Below are 22,030 nucleotides of genomic sequence, written 5' to 3'. Positions count from 1 at the left end.
CTGGTATCCAGATACTTACGATTTTGCCAGGGGCTTGACCCTGGATGGCCATTCCTCCCTGCCGTCTTCGACATTGGAGGCATAGTCCGGCAGAAGGGTCCTCCCCTTCTTGGACCCTCCGGCCTCCCCAGTTGGGGTGGCCTTCCTTTTCTTTCCTCCCCCATTGGAGGGGGAGAGACTTATTCTTCTTCCTCCTCCTCGTCCTCAGAGGCGGAGGGTGCTTCGGGGTTGTCAGGCAATGAATCCGACACCACCAGGCGTCGGGAACTCTTTCGGGTCCCCGTGGCCTTCTTCTTGGCCTTCTTCTCCGGCACCACGTGAGGTGCTAGAACCAGTAGCTTCGTCAAGCGTGCGTCTGTTGGGCCTTCGGGCAAAGGGGCCGGAAAGTCAAACTGTCCGGATGTCCTCTTCCAGTCCTATTAAAGGAGCGGGAGTTTAGATCCTACATGGAATCAAACTTTGAAAATCAAGTGTCCCGTGAAGGACTAAAAGCAAGCTTACTTCGGTGGCTTGGCGCTTGGCGCAGAATCCGCGATCCTCGGTGACGGGTGGGGAGACCTCGGAGCTCTTGAATAGCACCTTCCAAGCGTCCTCGTGTTTTGTGTCGAAAAGCCGGGACAGAGTCTGGTGCTGGGCCGGGTCGAACTCCCACAAGTTGAAGGCCCGTCATTGACACGGGAGGATCCGGCGGAAGAGCATGACCTGGACTACATTGACAAGCTTAACCTTCTTGTTCACCAGGTCTCGGACGCAGGTTTGGAGTCCGGTCACCTCTTCTGGACTACCCCACAACAGGCCTGTCTCTTTCCAAGATGTGAGCCGAGTGGGGATGCCAGATCGGAATTCGGGGGCCGCTGCCCATTCAGGGTCACGCGGCTCGGTGATATAGAACCACCCCGACTGCCACCCTTTGATGGTCTCTACGAAGGTGCCCTCAAGCCATGTAACGTTGGCTATCTTGCCCACCATGGCACCTCTGCACTCCGCTTACGGCCGCCCACGACCTTCGGCTTGACGCTGAAGATCTTCAGCCATAGGCCAAAGTGAGGCTAGATGCGGAGGAAGGCCTCACACATGACGATGAACGCCGAGATGTTGAGGATGAAGTTTGGGGCCATATCGTGGAAGTCCAGGCCGTAGTAGAACATGAGCCCCTGGATGAATGGGTGAAGAGGAAAGCCCAGTCCACGGAGGAAATGGGGGGAGAAACACGACCCTCTCATGGGGCCTAGGGGTGGGGATGAGTTTCCCCTCATCTGGAAGCCGGTGCGCGATGTCATTAGACAAGTATCCGACCTTCCTCAACTTTTTGGTTTGCCCCTCCGTGACGGAGGAGGCCATCCATCTACCTCCCGCTCCGGAAATGATTGGAGAAAGGTTGAGGTGGGAAGTGCGGACTTGGGCGCTGGAGCTCGGGTGCGCAGGGATGGATAAGCAAAGGAGGAAGAAGGCGTAAATGGAAAGGGTGGATCCTTATCCCCTTAAATGGGCGGCCGAAACTATAAGCCCCCACCAGCCTAATAAAACTCGCTTATCTCCCAAGCGCCGCGGTTAATGGCGCGGTTGGGTTACCCACGCCTGTATTGATGAGAACCCTGGAATAAGGGGACACGATCTCTGCTTTGACAAGACGTGCCAAGGAAACCGCCTCGCTAAACGCGCTGAGGTGGAACAGTAAAATGATTCGAATAAAGGCTTGGCCGTGGCGTGATGTCACGCTGCAAAATACGTCAGCATATTAGATTTGTTCAGATATTATTCTCTCTACGGTGGTATGTGGAACTTAGTTTGCAGAGCCAGACACTATCCTTGTGTTCAACATCTTCTATGAAATATTCGGAGGAGGAACCCGCCTTGCAATGCTGAAGACAATTTGCGCACCGGACTCATCATCATTGAAGCCTGGTTCAGGGGCTACTGAGGGAGTCCTGGATTAGGGGGTGCCCGGATGGCCGGACTATGACCTTTGGCCGGACTCCCGGACTATGAAGATATAAGATTGAATACTTCGTCCCGTGTCCAGATAGGACTTTCCTTGGCGTGGAAGCCAAGCTTGGCAATACGATATGAAGATCTCCTCCCATTGTAACCGACTCTGTGTAACCCTAGCCCTCTCCGGTGTCTATATAAACCGGAGAGTTTTAGTCCGTAGGACGGAAAACAATCATACCATAGGCTAGCTTCTAGGGTTTAGCCTCTCTGATCTCGTGGTAGATCAACTCTTGTACTACCCATATCATCAATATTAATCAAGCAGGAGTAGGGTTTTACCTCCATCAAGAGGGCCCGAACCTGGGTAAAAACATCGTGTCCCTTGTCTCCTGTTACCATCCGCCTAGACGCACAGTTCGGGACCCCCTACCCGAGATCCGCTGGTTTTGACACCGACTGTCAATGTCAGATCCATAGCCTCCTTCCCAACTATTCCAGTGAGCTAAGAAGCAAACCCTCTCCTCTTATGTCTCCTAATCTTCATGATTTTTTTATTTTTGCATGATAATGGTTCTTACCTAGATAAACGGCCATTATCCTCTGAAGATTTGGGAGCATTGAAAGAAATCGGGGTTGGCAACGTTTCCTGTTTTTTTTTGATTTTTTTTCTCATCTTGTGATGTTTTTTCAGTGTTAGATTTGTGAAGGTGAAATCTTGTTTTGTGAAATATGGAAGAGATTTATGGTTCATAAATATGGAAGAGATTTATGGTTCATATAGAACTGATTTTTCTTCTTCTCAAATTTACTCAAGTGAAAGTGAAATCTGGTTTTGTGATATATGGAAGAGATTTATGGTTCATATATTTGGAATATGGCACCCATCTGATTTTGTGACACATGCAAGCGTTATTTGGTTCAGATTTTTGAAAGAAAGTGATATTAGTCCATATTTGATTTATGGATATGTAAATTGAAAGTGATATTGTTGAAATATGGATTTTTTTTGTCAAATTCATATGTGAAATCCCAGGGAATTCATATGTGTGAACCATATTTTTTGAAAAAATTGAAATTGGTCAATTGAAAAACTTAAATTTGGCTTTGTGAAATATGAAAGAGATTTATGGTTAATATATGTGAAATATGCTACCTATCTTTTTTGTGACATATGCAAGAGTTATTTGGTTCAGATGATATTAGTCCATATTTGATTTGTGAATATGTAAACTAGAAGTGATATTGGTGAATGTGAAATATAATTTGTGAAACCCTGTGAAATTCATATGTGGAACCATTTTTTATGAAATAATTGAAATTGATCATTTCAAAAACTATAATAGGTTTTTGAGAAACTTGAACATTTCTTTTGAAACATTTTATATTTTTTTCTAACAAACTGAAATTGGTCTTCAGAAATAATTGAAATGGTTTTCCGATAAAATGAAATTGTTCTACTAAAATACTTGAATAGTTAAAACTACTATTTTAAAATAGGAGAATAGTTTAAGTATGTTCTTGGTTCATGACACAGTGGGATGGCAAATGTTGTGCGTGATGAGAACATGGTAGGTCGCATATCATAAAGTTATGGGCCCTGAGCAACGAAATACCAACACCACAAAAGCAGCAAAGGAATCAAATATATTTGAGGATGTCAGATGGAGTCAGATACGTGGCAAGCTCATTGGCTAGAGACTCACTGCTACCTCTTCAGCACTGTGTTGGTTTTCCCTTCAAGAGGAAAGGGTGATGCAGCAAAGTAGCGTAAGTATTTCCCTCGGTTTTGAGAACCAAGGTATCAATCCAGTAGGAGGCTACACGCAAATCCCTCGTACCTACACAAACAAATAAGAACCTTGCAACCAACATGATAAAGGGGTTGTCAATCCCTTCACGACCACTTGTAAAAGTGAGATCTGATAGAGATAATAATAAGATAAATATTTTATGTATTTTTATGATATAGATTGGAAAGTAAAGATTGCAAAATAAAACAGATTGAAAACTTATATGAAGGAAAATAGACCCAGGGGCCATAGGTTTCACTAGTGACTTCTCTCAAGATAGCATAAGTATTACGGTGGGTGAACAAATTACTGTCGAGCAATTGATAGAAAAGTGCATAGTTATGAGAATATCTAGACATGATCATGTGTATAGGCATCACGTCCGCGACAAGTAGATCGAAACGATCCTGCATCTACTACTATTACCCCACACATCGACCGCTATCCAGCATGCATCTAGAGATTTAAGTTCATAAGAACAGAGTAACACATTAGGCAAGATGACATGATGTAGAGGGATAAACTCAAGGAATATGATATAAACCCCATCTTTTTATCCTCGATGGCAACAATACAATACGTGCCTTGCTGCCCCTGCTGTCACTGGGAAAGGACACCGCAAGATTGAACCCAAAGCTAAGCACTTCTCCCATTGCAAGAAAGATCAATCTAGTAGGCCAAACCAAACTGATAATTCGAAGAGACTTGCAAAGATAATCAATCATACATAAAAGAATTCAGAGGAGATTCAAATATTTCTCATAGATAAACTTGATCATAAACCCACATTTCATCAGATCTCGACAAACACACCGCAAAAAGAGTTACATCGAATAGATCTCCAAGAAGATCGAGGAGAACTTTGTACTGAGAATCAAAGAGAGAGAAGAAGCCATCTAGCTAATAACTATGGACCCGAAGGTCTGTGGTAAACTACTCACACTTTATCGGAGAGGCTATGGTGTTGATGTAGAAGCCCTCTGTAATAGATTCCCCCTCCAGCGGAGCGCCAGAAAAGGCCCCAAGATGGGATCTCACAGGTACAGAATGTTGCGGCGGCGGAAATAGGGTTTTGTAGTGCTCCTGGATGTTTTCAGGGTATATGAGTATATATAGGCAAAGGAAGTCAGCCAGGGGAGCCACGAGGGGCCCACGAGGGTGGGGGGCGCGCCCACCCCTTGGGGGGCGCCTCCCTGCCTCGTGGCTTCCTCGTTTGTTTCTTAGCGTCCACTCCAAGTCTCCTGGATTGCGTTTGTTCCAAAAATAACTCTCCCGAAGGTTTCATTCCGTTTGGACTCCTTTGATATTCCTTTTCTGCGAAACACTGAAATAGGCAAGAAAACAACAATTTGGGCTGGGCCTTCGGTTAATAGGTTAGTCCCAAAAATAATATAAAAGTGCTTAGCAAAGCCCATTAAACATCCAAAATAGGTAATATAATAGCATGGAACAATAAAAAATTATAGATATGTTGGAGACGTATCAAGCATCCCCACGCTTAATTCCTGCTCGTCCTCGAGTAGGTAAATGATAAAAACGGAATTTTTGATGTGGAATGCTACCTAGAATATTTTTCAATGTAATTTTCTTTATTGTTGTTGGAAACATGCCCTAGAGGCAATAATAAAAGGATTATTATTATATTTCCTTGTTCATGATAATTGTCTATTATTCATGCTATAATTGTGTTATCCGGAAATCGTAATACACGTGTGAATACATAGACAACAACTTGTCCCTAGTGAGCCTCTAGTTGACTAGCTCGTTGATCAACAGATAGTCATGGTTTCCTGACTATGGACATTGGATGTCATTGATAACGGGATCACATCATTAGGAGAATGATGTGATGGACAAGACCCAATCCTAAGCATAGCACAAGATCGTGTAGTTCATTTGCTAGAGCTTTTCCAATGTCAAGTATCATCTCCTTAGACCATGAGATCGTGTAACTCTCGGATGCCGTAGGAGTGCTTTGGGTATACCAAACATCACAACGTAACTGGGTGACATAAAGGTATACTACAGGTATCCCCGAAAGTATCTGTTGGGTTGACATGGATCGAGACTGGGATTTGTCACTCCGTATGACGGAGAGGTATCTCTGGACCCACTCGGTAATGCATCATAATAATGAGCTCAATGTGACCAAGTGTTTGGTCACGGGATCATGCATTACGGTACGAGTAAAGTGACTTGCCGGTAACGAGATTGAACAAGGTATTGGGATACCGACGATCGAATCTCGGGCAAGTAACGTACCGATTGACAAAGGGAATTGTATACGGGATTACTTGAATCCTCGACATCGTGGTTAATCCGATGAGATCATCGAGGAGCATGTGGGAGCCAACATGGGTATCTAGATCCCGCTGTTGGTTATTGACCGGAGAGTCGTCTCGGTCATGTCTGCGTGTCTCCCGAACCCGTAGGGTCTACACACTTAAGGTTCAGTGACGCTAGGGTTGTAGAGATATTAGTATGCAGTAACCCGAAAGTTGTTCGGAGTCCTGGATGAGATCCCGGATGTCACGAGGAGTTCCGTAATGGTCTGGAGGTGAAGAATTGTATATAGGAAGTCTAGTTTCGGCCACCGGGAAAGTTTCAGGGGTCACTGGTACTGTACGAGACCACCGGAAGGGTCCCGGGGGTCCACCTGGTGGGGCCACCTATCCCGGAGGGCCACATGGGCTGAAGTGGGAGGGGAACCAGCCCCTGGTGGACTGGTGCGCCCCCCTTTGGGCCTCCCTTGCGCCTAGGGTTGGAAACCCTAGGGTTGGGGGGGGGGGGCGCCCCACTTGACTTGGGGGGCAAGTCCCCCCCTAGGCCGCCGCCCCCCTTGAGATGGGATCTCTAGGGGGCCGGCGCACCCCCTAGGCCCCTATATAAAGAGGGAGGTGGGAGGGCAGCTGCACCCTAGTCCCTGGCGCCTCCCTCTCCCCTCGTACCACCTCTCCCTCTCGCTGAGCTTGGCGAAGCCCTGCCAAGATCGCTGCTGCTTCCACCACCACGCCGTCGTGCTGCTGGATCTCCATCAACCTCTCCCTCCCCCTTGCTGGATCAAGAAGGAGGAGACGTCTTCCCAACCGTACGTGTGTTGAACGCGGAGGTGACGTCCGTTCAGCGCTAGGATCATCGGTGATTTGGATCACGACGAGTACGACTCCCTCAACCCCGTTCTCTTGAATGCTTCCGCTCGCGATCTACAAGGGTATGTACATACACTCCTCTCTCTTGTTGCTAGATGACTCCATAGATTGATCTTGGTGAAGCGTAGAATTTTTTTATTTTCTGCAACGTTCCCAACAGTGGCATCATGAGCTAGGTCTATGCGTAGTTTCTTTGCACGAGTAGAACACAAATTTGTTGTGGGCATAGATGTTGTCAATTTTATTGCCACTACTAGTATTATCTTGTTTCAGCGGCATCGTGGGATGAAGCGGCCTGGACCAACCTTACACGTACGCTTACGTGAGACAGGTTCCACCGACTGACATGCACTAGTTGCATAAGGTGGCTAGCGGGTGTCTGTCTCTTCCACTTTAGTCGGATCGGATTCGATGAAAAGGGTCCTTATGAAGGGTAAATAGAAATTGGCATATCACGTTGTGGCTTTTATGTAGGTAAGGAACGTTCTTGCTAGAACCCTATTGCATCCACGTAAAAACATGCAACAACAATTAGAGGACGTCTAACTTGTTTTTGCAGCATATGCCTTGTGATGTGATATGGCCAAAAGGTTGTGATGAATGATATATATGTGATGTATGAGATCATGTTCTTGTAATAGGAATCACGACTTGCATGTCGATGAGTATGACAACCGGCAGGAGCCATAGGAGTTGTCTTAATTATTGTATGACCTACGTGTCAATGAATAAATGCCATGTAATTACTTTACTTTATTGCTAAGCCGTTAGCCATAGTAGTAGAAGTAATAGTTGGTGAACAACTTCATGGAGACATGATGATGGAGATCATGATGATGGAGATCATGGTGTCATGCCAGTGACAAAGATGATCATGGCGCCCCGAAGATGGAGATCAAAGGAGCAATATGATATTGGCCATATCATGTCACTATTTGATTGCATGTGATGTTTATCATGTTTTTGCATCTTATTTGCTTAGAACGACGGTAGTAAATAAGATGATCCCTCATAATAATTTCAAGAAAGTGTTCCCCCTAACTGTGCACCGTTGTGAAAGTTCGTTGTTTCGAAGCACCACGTGATGATCGGGTTTGATAGATTCCAACGTCCACATACAATGGGTGTAAGACATATTTACACATGCAAAACACTTAGGTTGACTTGAGGAGCCTAGCATGTACAGACATGGCCTCGGAACACAAGAGACCGAAAGGTCGAACATGAGTCGTATGGAAGATACGATCAACATGGAGATGTTCACCGATGATGACTAGTCCGTCTCACGTGATGATCGGACACGGTCTAGTTGAGTCTGATCATGTATCACTTAGATGACTAGAGGGATGTCTAATCTGAGTGGGAGTTCATTAAATAATTTGATTAGATGAACTTAATTATCATGAACTTAGTCTAAAAACCTTTGCAAAATGTCTTGTAGATCAAATGGCCAACGCTCATGTCAACCTCAACTTCAACGCGTTCCTAGAGAAAACCAAGCTGAAAGATGACGGCAGCAACTATACTGACTGGGTCCGGAACCTGAGGATCATCCTCATAGATGCCAAGAAAGAATATGTCCTAGAAGCACCGCTAGGTGACGCACCCATCCCAGAGAACCAAGATGTTATGAACGCTTGGCAGTCACGTGCTGATGATTACTCCCTCGTTCAGTGCGGCATGCTTTATAGCTTAGAACCGGGGCTCCAAAAGCGTTTTGAGCAACACAAAGCATATGAAATGTTCGAAGAGCTGAAAATGGTTTTCCAAGCTCACACCCGGGTCTTGAGATATGAAGTCTCCGACAAGTTCTACAGTTGTAAGATGGAGGAAAATAGTTATGTCAGTGAGCACATACTCAAAATGTCTGGGTTGCACAACCGCCTGTCCCAGCTGGACATTAACCTCCCGGACGAGGCGGTCATTGACAGAATCCTTCAGTCGCTCCCACCTAGCTACAAGAGATTTGTGATGAACTACAATATGCAGGGGATGGTGAAAACTATTCCTGAAGTATTTTCAATGTTGAAATTAGCGGAGGTGGAAAGCAAAAAGGAACATCAAGTGTTGATGGTCAATAAAACCACTAAGTTCACTGTCAAGTGTTGATGGTCAATAAAACCACTAAGTTCACTGTCAATAAAAGGAACATCAAATTAGCGGAGCTTTTCCAATGTCAAGTATCATCTCCTTAGACCATGAGATCGTGTAACTCTCGGATGCCGTAGGAGTGCTTTGGGTATACCAAACATCACAACGTAACTGGGTGACTATAAAGGTATACTACAGGTATCCCCGAAAGTATCTGTTGGGTTGACATGGATCGAGACTGGGATTTGTCACTCCGTATGATGGAGAGGTATCTCTGGGCCCACTCGGTAATGCATCATCATAATGAGCTCAATGTGACCAAGTGTTTGGTCATGGGATCATAAATTACGGTACGAGTAAAGTGACTTGCCGGTAACAAGATTGAACGAGGTATTGGGATACCGACGATCGAATCCCGGGCAAGTAATGTACCGATTGACAAAGGGAATTGTATACGGGATTACTTGAATCCTCGACATCGTGGTTCATCCGATGAGATCATCGAGGAGCATGTGGGATCCAACATGGGTATTGATTCGTCTCCAACGTATCTATAATTTTTGATTTCTCCATGCTACTTTATCTACTGTTTTGGACTATATTGGGCTTTATTTTCCACTTTTATATTATTTTTGGGACTAACCTATTAACCGGAGGCCCAGCCCAGAATTGATGTTTTTTTGCCTATTTCAGTGTTTCGAAGAAACGGAATATGAAACGGAGTCCAAACGGAATGAAACCTTCGGGAACGTGATTTTCTCACCGAACGTGATCCAGGAGACTTGGACCGTACTCCAAGAAGTGCCAGAGGCGGTCACGAGGGTGGAGGGCGCCCCCCTAGGCGCGCCTCCTACCTCGTGGGCCCCCTGTTGCTCCACCGACGTACTCCTTCCTCCTATATATACCTACGTACCCCCGACAGATCAAATACGGAGCCAAAACCTAATTCCACCGCCGCAACCTTCTGTATCCACAAGATCCCATCTTGGGGCCTGTTCCGGAACTCTGCCAGAGGGGGCATCCACCACGAAGGGCTTCTACATCAACACCATAGCCCCTCCGATGAAGTGTGAGTAGTTACTTCAGACCTTCGGGTCCATAGCTAGTAGCTAGATGGCTTCTTCTCTCTTTTTGGATCTCAATACAATGTTCTCCCCCTCTCTTGTGGAGATCTATTCGATGTAATCTTCTTTTTGTGGTGTGTTTGTTGAGACCGATGAATTGTGGGTTTATGATCCAGTATTATCTATGGAAAATATTTGAATCTTCTCTGAATTCTTTTATGTATGATTGAGTTAACTTTGCAAGTCTCTTCGAATTATCCTTTTTCGTTTGGCCAGCTAGATTGGTAGTTCTTGCAATGGGAGAAGTGCTTAGCTTTGGGTTCAATCTTGCGGTGTCCTTACCCAGTGACAGAAAGGGTTGCAAGGCACGTATTGTATTGTTGCCATCGAGGATAACAAGATGGGTTTTTTGTCATATTGCATGAATTTATCCCTCTACATCATGTCATCTTGCTTAAGGCGTTACTCTGTTTTTAACTTAATACTCTAGATGCATGCTGGATAGAGGTCGATGAGTGGAGTAATAGTAGTAGATGCAGAATCGTTTCGATCTACCTGTCTCGGACGTGATGCCTATATACATGATCATTGCCTAGATATGCTCATAACTATGCTCAATTCTGTCAATTGCTCAACAGTAATTTGTTCACCCACCATAGAATATTTATGCTCTTGAGAGAAGCCACTAGTGAAACCTATGGTCCCCGGGTCTATTCTCATCATATAAATCTCTATCGCTTTATTTACTTGCTTTGTTTTTACTTTGCCTTTTACTTTTCACTTTGCATCTATCTATCAAAAATACCAAAAATATTATTTATCATCTCTATCAGATCTCACTCTCATAAGTGACCGTGAAGGGATTGACAACCCCTAATCGCGTTGGTTGCGAGTAGCTATTGTTTTGTGTAGGTACGAGGGACTTGTGCGTGGTCTCCTACTGGATTGATACCTTGGTTCTCAAAAATAGAGGGAAATACTTACGCTACTTTACTGCATCATCCTCTCCTCTTTGGGGAAATCCAACGCAGTGCTCAAGAGGTAGCAAGAAGAATTTCTGGCGCCGTTGCTGGGGAGGCTCACGCAAGCAAGTCAACCATACCAAGTACCCATCACAATCCCTATCTCTCGCATTACATTATTTGCCTCTCGTTTTCCTCTCCCCCACTTCACCCTTGCCGTTTTATTTGCCCTCTCTTTCCCAATCTCCTCCTCTCTTTCCGTTTGCCTTTTTCCTGTTGCCTTTCTGTTTGCTTGTGTGTTGGATTACTTGTTGCCATGGCGCAAGATAATACCAAATTGTGTGATTTCTTAAATACCAATAATAATGATTTCCTTAGTACTCCGATTGCTCCTCTTTAATGATGAGTCTTGTGAAATCAATACCGCTTTGCTGAATCTTGTTATGAAAGATCAATTCGCCGACCTTCCTAGTGAAGATGCCGCTACTCATCTAAACAATTTTGTTGATTTGTGTGATATGCAAAAGAAGAAAGATACGGATAACAATATTGTCAAATTGAATTTATTTCCGTTTTCACCTAGAGATCGTGCTAAAGTTTGGTTTTCATCTTTGCCTAAAAATAGTATTGATTCTTGGAACAAGTGCAAAGATGCTTTTATCTCTAAGTATTTTCCTCCCGCTAAGATTATCACTCTTAGGAACGATATCATGAATTTTAAACAACTTGATCATGAGTATGTTGCCCAATCTTGGGAAAGAATGAAATTAATGCTTCGCAATTGCCCTACTCATGGTTTGAATTTATGGATGATCATACAAAATTTTTATGCCGGATTGAATTTTGCTTCTAGAAATCTTTTAGATTCGGCCCCGAGAGGCACGTTTATGGAAATTACGTTAGGAGATGCTACAAAATTGCTTGATAACATTATGGCTAATTATTCTCAATGGCACACCGAAAGATCTTCTAGTAAAAAAGTGCATGCTATAGAAGAAATTAATGTTTTGAGTGAAAAGATGGATGAACTTATGAAGATGTTTACTCCTAAAAATACTCCTCTTGATCCCAATGATATGCCTTTGTCTACCTTGCTTGAGAATAACAATGAATCTATGGATGTGAATTTTGTTGGTAGGAATAGTATTGGAAACAACGCGTATAGAGGGACTTTTAATCCTAGGCCTTATCCTAGTAATCCTTCTAATAATTATGGAAATTCCTACAACAACTCTTATGGAAATTTTAATAAGATGCCCTCTGAATTTGAGAATAGTGTTAAAGAGTTTATGAATTCACAAAAGAATTTTAATGCTTTGCTTGAAGAGAAATTGCTTAAAGTTGATGATTTGGCTAGGAACGTTGATAGAATTTCTCTTGAAATTGATTCTTTAAAGCTTAGATCTATTCCTCCTAAGCATGATATCAATGAGTCTCTCAAAGCCATGAGAATTTCCATTGATGAGTGCAAAGAAAGAACCGCTAGGATGCGTGCTTCCAAAGATGCCTTTATTAAAGCGTGTTCTTCCAATTCCTATGAAAATCAAGATGAAGATCTAAAAGTTATTGATGTGTCCCCCATTAAATCTTTATTTTGCAATATGAATCTTGATGAAACTGAATATGATCTTCCTTTACCTAGAAGGCGTTCTAAGAATTCGGAGTTTCTAGATCTTGATGATGAAATTGATGAAAGTGGGATTGAAAGAAATAAAAACCTAGATGTTGCCAAACCCACTATTTTGGATCTCAAGGAATTTAATTATGAAAATTGCTCTTTGATTGGTTGTATTTCCTTGTTGCAATCCGTGCTAGATTCTCCACATGCTTATAGTCAAAATAAGGCCTTTACCGAACACATTGTTGATGCCTTGATGCAATCTTATGAAGAAAAACTTGAGTTGAAAGTTTCTATCCCTAGAAAACTCTATGATGAGTGGGAACCTACTATTAAAATTAAAATTAAAGATTATGAGTTTCATGCTTTGTGTGATTTGGGTGCTAGTGTTTCTACTATTCCCAAAACTTTGTGTGATTTGCTAGATTTCCGTGACTTTGATGATTGCTCTCTAAACTTGCATCTTGCGGATTCCACTACTAAAAAGCCTATGGGAAGAATTAATGATGTTCTTATTGGTGCAAATAGGAATTATGTGCCCATAGATTTTATCGTTCTTGATATAGATTGCAATCCTTCATGTCCTATTATTCTTGGTAGACCTTTCCTTAGAACGATTGGTGCAATTATTGATATGAAGGAAGGGAATATTAGATTCCAATTTCCCTTAAAGAAGGGCATGGAACACTTCCCTAGAAAGAAAATAAAATTACCATATTAATCTATCATGAGAGCCACTTATGGATTGCCTACCAAAGATGGCAATACCTAGATCTATCCTTGCTTTTATGCCTAGCTAGGGGCGTTAAACGATGGCGCTTGTTGGGAGGCAACCCAATTTTATTTTGTGTTTTTGTTTTTGCTTCTGTTTAGGAATAAATAATCCATCTATATTCTGTTTGGATGTGTTTTTGTCTTTTAATTAGTGTTTTTATGCCAAGTAGAACCTATAGGATAACCTATGATGATAGTTGATTTGATTCTGCTGAAAAACAGAAACTTTTCACGCACGAATATAATTTTGTTAAATCACAGAAACGTGATTTTGCGTTGATTCTTCTTGATGCTGTTGAATAAACAAATTTTGCAGGACTTCCTATTTTGGTAGAATTTTTAGAGTTCCCGAAGTTTGCGTTAGTTACAGATTGCTACAGACTGTTCTGTTTTTGACAGATTCTGTTTTACGTGTGTTGTTTGCTTATTTTGATGAATCTATGGTTAGTAAAATAGTTTATAATCCATAGAGAAGTTGGAATATAGTAGGTTTAACACCAATATAAATAAAGAATGAGTTCATTACAGTACCTTGAAGTAGTCTTTTGTTTTATTTCTCTAACGGAGCTCACGAGATTTCTGTTGAGTTTTGTGTTGTGAAGTTTACAAGTTTTGGGTGAATTCTTTTGATGGATTATGGAACAAGGAGTGGAAAGAGCCTAAGCTTGGGGATGCCCATGGCACCCGCAAGATAATCCAAGGACACCAAAAAGTCAAATCTTGGGGATGCCCCGGAAGGCATCCCCTCTTTCGTCCACTTCCATCGGTAATTTACTTGGAGCTATATTTTTATTCACCACATGATATGTGTTTTGCTTGGAGCGTCTTGTTTTATTTGTGTCTTTGCTTGTTAGTTTACCACGATCATCCTTGCTGTACACACCTTTTGAGAGAGCCATACATGATCTGTGATAGAGTGTATCGTATCATGGGGTTTGGATGCGCCGTCAAAGTTTGCACCAACTCTCAAGGTGAGAAAGGGCAATGCACGGTACCGTAGAGGCTAGCAATGATGGAAGGGTAAGAGTGCGTATAATCCATGGAATCACATTAGTCATAAACTCATATACTTATTGCAAAAGTTTATTAGCCCTCGAAGCAAAGTACTACTACGCATGCTCCTAGGGGAAGGGTTGGTAGGAGTTAACCATCGCGCGATCCCGACCTCCACTCATAAGGAAGGCAATCAAAAGAACACCCCATGCTTCAAATTTGTCACACGACGTTTACCATACGAGCATGCTATGAGACTTGCCAACTTTAACACAAGTATTTCTCAATTTCATAATTACCCAACTAGCATGACTCTAACATTACCACCTTTATATCTCAAAACAATTATCAAGTATCAAATTTATCATAGTATTCAATGCACTCTATACGATAGCTTTTATTATACCCAACTTGGATGCCCATCATATTAGGACTAATTTTATAACCAAAGAAAATACCATGCTATTCTAAAAGACTCTCAAAATAATATAAGTGAAGCATGAGAGATCAATAGTTTCTACAAAATAAAACCACCGCCGCGCTCTAAAAAAGATATAACTGAAGTACTAGAGCAAAACTATCTAGCTCAAAAGATATAAGTGAAGCACATAGAGTATTCTAATAAATTCCGATTCATGCGTGTCTCTCCCAAAAGGTGTGTACAGCAAGGATGATTGTGGTAAACTAAAAATAAAAGACTCATATCATACAAGACGCTCCAAGAAAAACACATATCATGTGGTGAATAAAAATATAGCCTCAAGTAAAGTTACCGATAGACGAAGACGAAAGAGGGGATGCCTTACGGGGCATCCCCAGGCTTAGGCTTTTGGTTGTCCTTGAATTTTACCTTGGGGTGCCTTGGGCATCCCCAAGCTTAGGCTCTTGCCACTCCTTATTCCATAATCTATCAAATCTTTACCCAAAACTTGAAAACTTCACAACACAAAACTCAACAGAAAATCTCATGAGCTCCGTTAGTGCAAGAAAGCAAACCACCACTTTAAGGTACTGTAATGAACTCATTATTTATTTATATTAGTGTTAAACCTACTGTATTCCAACTTCTCTATGGTTCATACCCCCCGATACTAGCCATAGATTCATCAAAGTAAGCAAACAACACACGAAAAACAGAATTTGTCAAAAACAGAATAGTCTGTTGTAATCTGTAACTTTAGAATACTTATGGAAGCCTAAAAATCCTACCAAACTAGGAAATCCTAAGCAATTTGTCTGTTAATATCCTGCAAAAAGAATCAACTAAAAATCACGTTTCTGTGATTTATTAAAATTATTCTCATGCGCGCAAAAGTTTCTGTTTTTCAGGAAGATCAAATTAACTATGACCCAAGATGATCCTATAGGTTCTACTTGGAAAAAACACTAATTAAAACATAAAACAACATCTAAACAGAAGCTAGATGAATTATTTATTACTAAACAAGAACAAAAAGCAAAGACCAAAAAATAAAATTGGGTTGCCTCCCAACAAGCGCTATCGTTTAACACCCCTTGTCGGTGTCAAAACCGGCGGATCTCGGGTAGGGGGTCCCGATCTGTGTGTCTTAGGCTGATGGTAACAGGAAGCAAGGGACACAATGTTTACCCAGGTTTGGGCCCTCTCTATGGAGGTAAAACCCTACTTCCTTCTTGATTAATATTGAATATATGAGTAGTACAAGAGTAGATCTACCACGAGATCTTAGAGGCTAAACCCTAGAAGCTAGCCTATGATGGTATGAATGTAATCATGATCGGCCTTCTAAGGACCAACCTCTCTGGTTTATATAGACACCGGAGAGGGCTAGGGTTTACACAAAGTCGGTTACAAGGACGGAAATATAATATCCGGATCGCCAAGCTTGTCTTCCACGCAAAGGAGAGTCCCATCCGGACATGGGCTGGAGTCTTGAGACTTGTATCTTCATGCTTCAATAGTCTGGATGATGTATATAGTCCGGCTGTCTGGATACCCCCTAATCCAGGACTCCCTCAGTAGCCCCTGAACCAGGCTTCAATGACGATGAGTCCGGCGCGCAGTCATGTCCTTGGCATTGCAAGGCGGGTTCCTTCTCCGAATACTCCAATGTAATTATCGAACACTCAGACCGTGTCCGGATCTGCAAAAATGATCTTTACATACCACCGTAGAGAGAATGATACTTCGGCTGACAATTTTTTAGATGACGTGATATTTCATTACGGTCGGGTCATTATTTGAACCGTTTTCCCACAACCAGCCACAACACGTATTGCGAGGCAGTTTCCTTGACACGTCTTGTCAAAGCAGAGATCGTGTCCCCTTATCACGGGATTCTCATCAATACGGGTATGGGTAATCCCACCGTGCCATCAATCGTGGCGCTTGGGAAGTAAGCGATTCTCAACGGACAAGTGGGGAGGCGCACCACTTTCGTCGCCTCTATAAAGGGATAAGAGTTCCCCATTTTTACCCACGCCTCCTTCCTCCTTTGCACCCTCTTGCCCCCTCGAGCTCCAGCGCCCTAGCCCAAGTCTTCTCCGCACAGCTAAACATGTCCGGAGCAGGAGGCAAGTGGGTAGCTTCCACCGTGAAGGAGAAGGATATCGCGAATCTTCGGGCGACCGGATACTTGGCCGCAGGCATAGCGCACCGGCTACCAGACGACGGGCAGGTCACTCCAACTCCGGGACCCCATGAGAGGGTCGTGTTCCTCGCCCACTTCGTCCGTGGACTGGGGTTTGCACTCCACCCCTTCGTCCACGGGCTCATGTTCAACTATGGGCTAGATTTCCATGATCTAGCTCCGAATTTCATCCTCAACATCTCGGTGCTCATCGTCGTATGCGAGGCCTTCCTCCGCATTAAGCCTCACTTCGGCTTGTGGCTGCAAATCTTCTACGTGAAGACAAAGATCGTGAGTGGCCAGCAAGCGGAGTATGGAGGAGGCATGGTGGGCAAGATGCCTAACGTCACCTGGCTTGATGGTTCCTTTGCAGAAATCGTGAAGGGGTGGCAATCGGGGTGGTTCTACATCACCGAGTCGCGCGACGCCAATTGGGCGGCGACCCCCAAATTCCGATCCGGAACCCCCACGCGGCTCACCTCCTGGGAGAAGAAGGGCCTGGCCTGGGGCGAATCTACAGAGCTGAACGGACTCAAAAACTGCATCAAGAGCATGAAGGACAAGAACATCAAGCTTGTCAACGTGATCCAGGTCATGCTCGTTCACCGAATTCTACCGTGCAAAAGGCGGGCATTCAATCTGTGGGAGTTCGTCCCGGCCGAACACTAGACGCTTCAGAGGATCTACGACATGAAGCAGGAAGACGCGTGGAAGGGCGTTGTTCAAGGCCTCTGAAGTACCTCCTCCCACATCCGAGGACCGTGGGCTCCATGCCGCACGGCCTCCTAGGCAGGTGAGTTTTCAGGCTACCTCTGGATTCGGTTCTCCCCAATATATTCATGGGGGAGCCTTAAGTAATTGTGCATATTTGTTCAGGATTATGTGGAGACAGCGGAGCAGATCGACTATCCGGCTCCGCTGCCAGAAAATCCAGCTAATGCTCTCCTGGCGGAGATGCTGGTCCCGACGCCCTACAAAGTGCCGGAGAACAAGGCCGATAAGAAGGCCCCGAGGACCAGGAAGGGTCTTCGGCGTAAAGTCGTACCGGAGGCCTTGTTCGAAGGCGACGAGGCACACTCCTCTCCCGAAGGGGAATAAGAAGAAGAAGAGGAGGCCGCCCCATCCAGAGAGGACGGGGGGCCTGAGAAGGCGGACCAGGGGGCCAGGAGAGGACCCCGGTGCAAGGCCGTCATACCCTCGTTGTCCGATGACGATGAGGCCGATTCCTCCCACGGAGGCGGGAGAAAACAAGAAGAAACTCCACCTCCCCGTATCGAGGGGGAGAAAAGGAGGAAGGCCGCCCCGGAGGGGGAGGCTGGGACGTCCAAGAAGGGAAATGCGTCCCTTCTGGACTACTCCACCACCGCCGTCGATAGCGAGGAGGGGTGGCTGCCCAGGAAGAAGCCCCTAGTGCGATTGTAAGTATTCGCACTCTATCGTAATTTTGCTTCATAGTTTTGTTATAACGCCGAACTTGTATGTAGTCCGGCCAGGGTCCACCCCGAGGTATCTTCTTCGGATGGATCCCTGAGCGATTCGGCGATGAACTCGCTCCCGACAGCCACTACTCCTCAGCCTGCAGATGACACGGAGGTGTTGTCCCAAAGGCTCCTAGAGCGGGAGGAGGTGGCTCTGGAGGTGCCCCAAGGTGGCATTCCATACGTCGGACACACGGGGTTCAAGATCCCCGCGGATCGTGTCGGTGAGAGCCAGAGTAGGCCGGGCTCTCAGCCGAACATTCTTCCGGAGCCTTCAATGGTTCCGGACTCAGGCGGGCAGCCCCTCATTAGGGAGCGAGAGCCGTCTGTGTCGAGGACTTCTGTTGCGCCCTAGGCGCCAGATTGTCTGCTGGAAGCGCTTCGCGGCGCTCCCATGGATGAAGAGCACCATATTCTTATGAGTGCAGTGATTCAGAAGGTTTCGTCTGCCAAGAGCGGATTAACCGAAGCTTGCACTAGCCTCTTGACAGGCTTTGAGGTAAGTAATAAAAATATGTGAAATTACCACCCGATAGGTAGTAGCCCCTGATAGTCTGTTTGGTGTTCAGAAGAAAAACCAAACGGAGGGTCAATTATAATCCACAGGAGTCTAATAATAAATGTGAATGTGAATAAGCAGGCTGTGCTGCTTGCTGCTGCTGTCCGCATAGCTGAGATAGCCGGACTAAAACAGGACCTGGAGCAGGCGCAAGGAGAGCTTGACCTCACGAGGAGGCAGGTCGAAGAGAACAAAGGTGAGTGATTCCCTGCTCTCATATAATGAAGGATAGATAAAATTGATTATTCTAATGACAAAGCGTCGTGATTTTATAACAGGGGCCACCACCGAAGTGGCGCCTGTGAAGAAAGTGTTGTCCGAGGCCGAACACAAGGCGGCCTTGGAACACAAGGAGCGCGAAAAGAAAGATGCTAGAGTGGGTGAGGTACAACAAGAGCTCCAGGAGCTCGGCAAAAAGTTTGAGTCTGTGGAGCATGAGCTTAAGGAAAAATAGGCCGAGCTTGCGAAGGCCCTTGCAAGTATAAAAGACGCCAAGGCCGAAGCCGAGAAGACACATCAGGAAATCCAAGAGGCCAAAAAGATAGCGGCGGGTAAGAAATTCTTTATGAAAAGCAAACATGTGGAGGAGGCGTTTCTTTTACTTACCCGAGTACGGAGCTCTCCAGGGGCATTCACAAATCTGCCATGCAGCATATCAGATGCCGCGGAGTTCTACCGTGCCCAGGAGGAGAACTCAACGGAGAAGCTGTTCTGGTCCCAGTATGCTGGGGCCGAACATCCAACGCCTCTGAGTGACCAACTGAAGCAGTTGGTTGAACTCCATAGGGCGGCCGAAGTGGCTATGAAGGATTTCATAGTCCGGATGTGGCCCGGTGAGCCTCTTCTCACCAGCTACTTCAGCCTGATCAGGCAGATGGTGAATGCCTGTCCGCGGCTTGAAGTGATCAAACGATCCGTTTGCATTGAGGGTGCCCGCTGGGCCTTTCCCCGTGCGAAGGTGCATTGGGGCAAGCTGGATGTTGAGAAGCTGGTGAAGGACGGGCCGCCGGAGGGCAAGGCGCATCGCTATCCTGAGAAATATTATGAAGACGTTATGAAGGACGCTCGTCTCGTGGCCGATGAATGTACCAAGGACACAATTTTAGAATGAATTCACTTCTGTCATGTTTGTAATATAAGGATGAAGTTACTTGCGCTATGCAGTGCTTTTTGATTTAAAATATTACCTTCTATGCGGCTGTTTATAAAATTCTGAAAGTATGCCAGTCGTCGGCTTCTACCCCCATGCAACTAGTACTGGGGTGTTCGTGGAAAACCCAGACACTCTTTATCCAAATACTTGGTCCCTAAAGGAGGTGTCCGGCGCAGCGAACAAGGCAATCGGACTATGCGGCTTTATAACTTTCACTTAGCCATACAATTCTACAATTTTAAATTTTGGCAAAGCCCCTAGAATCCGGAAAGCCGAATTAGGGCGCTATATACGCCTAGATCGGACGAAGCCGATTTATCGCCTAAAGCAGAAAAGTCTTTTAAGGATTTTAAGACCTCTCAAACAGCGACCAGCTCTCGCCACATCATGCCGGTCAGTTTTTGGCTCTCTCTACTGAGGTGCTCGTCCGGAAGAACCGGGACATAATCGCAGTAGTTCTCACTGCGCTACCTTAGTCGATATAACGGAACATAAGTTACCAAAACAAGGGAGCCGGGCTAACCCAATTGTAGACCCAAGACATGATTCGGAGCTGATGCATATAGTGCTATAAGTTTGGGGTGCCGCACTGTTGAAAGTGTTCGGACTTGTCTTGCCATATTATGGGGCGCCATAAGAAGCCCCTAGCAAACTGTATGTACCAAGGTGTACGGATGCAATAGTAAATAAACATTTATAGAAAAAAATGTGCAGATAGGAATAATAAGCTGACGCTATATATGATTTCCCATTGATGAGTAATACGTTTAAGCATATGTTTACAACGGGTGCATTTAAGCAGAAGAAATAGGACTATTTAACATGTCCTATCCAAGGGCAGGCTGCATGTAGGTATATAAAACAGGTATAATGATCATGAACAGATTCCACCTGGGTATTTCCTTTGATGCGCAAAGCCTGTTACCTCCTTGGTTTTCTCTTCTATGTAAGTCCATCAATCCAGATCTTCTAGAGAGGCTGCCCTAAAGCAATGTCCTGAAAGATAAAAGGAAACTTTATGAAGGTATGTTGCGGTGATACCGCACTGTTGACTGAGCCACTTCTGCGCCTCCTCCTGTGCCCATGGTATTTTGAGTGCGTAATTGTGTACGCGTGGCACGAATGTTGCTTTGATGGGATTTGGGCGGAGGTCGGACTGCTAGTCGCGCTCTTGGCGTGCCTGGTCATCCTGTTGTGGGGTGCTCCGGACTCGCTTGGCAGTGCTTGAGGTTGTCGTTGCCGGATTGGAGGTTTGCCAGAGGAGGCCACATTGTACTTCTGCCACGAGGGCTGCAGTATGCTCTTCTGTATGGAGAGAGCGGTCCATGTTGCCGTTGACCGTTATGACCCTGCGCGGGCCTGGCATCTTGAGCTTATGGTATGCATAGTGTGGTACCGCATTGAATCTAGCGAATGCGGTTCGTCCAAGCAGTGCGTGGTAACCACTACGGAAAGGGACGATATCAAAGATTAACTCTTCGCTTCAGAAGTTATCCGGAGATCCGAAGACCACTTCCAATGTTATAGAGCCCGTACAACGGGCTTCTACTCTAGGAATTACACCTTTAAAGGTGGTTTTGGTGGGCTTGATCCTTGAAGGGTCGATGCCCATTTTGCGCACTGTGTCCTGATAAAGCAGGTTCAGGCTGCTGCCTCCGTCCATAAGGACTCGTGTGAGGTGAAATCCGTCTATGATTGGGTCTAGAACCAATGCGGCCGAACCGCTGTGACGGATGCTAGTAGGGTGATCCCTACGATCGAAGGTGATCGGACAGGCTGACCATGGGTTGAATTTTGGGGCGACTGGCTCTATCGCGTAGACGTCCCGTACTGCTCGCTTCCATTCCCGCCTGGGAAT

Source organism: Triticum aestivum, chromosome 1B (genome assembly GCF_018294505.1).
Source record: "Triticum aestivum cultivar Chinese Spring chromosome 1B, IWGSC CS RefSeq v2.1, whole genome shotgun sequence".
Taxonomy (NCBI): Eukaryota; Viridiplantae; Streptophyta; class Magnoliopsida; order Poales; family Poaceae; genus Triticum; species Triticum aestivum.
The sequence above is the reverse complement of the archived record's forward strand: the minus strand, read 5'-3'. Positions refer to the sequence as shown.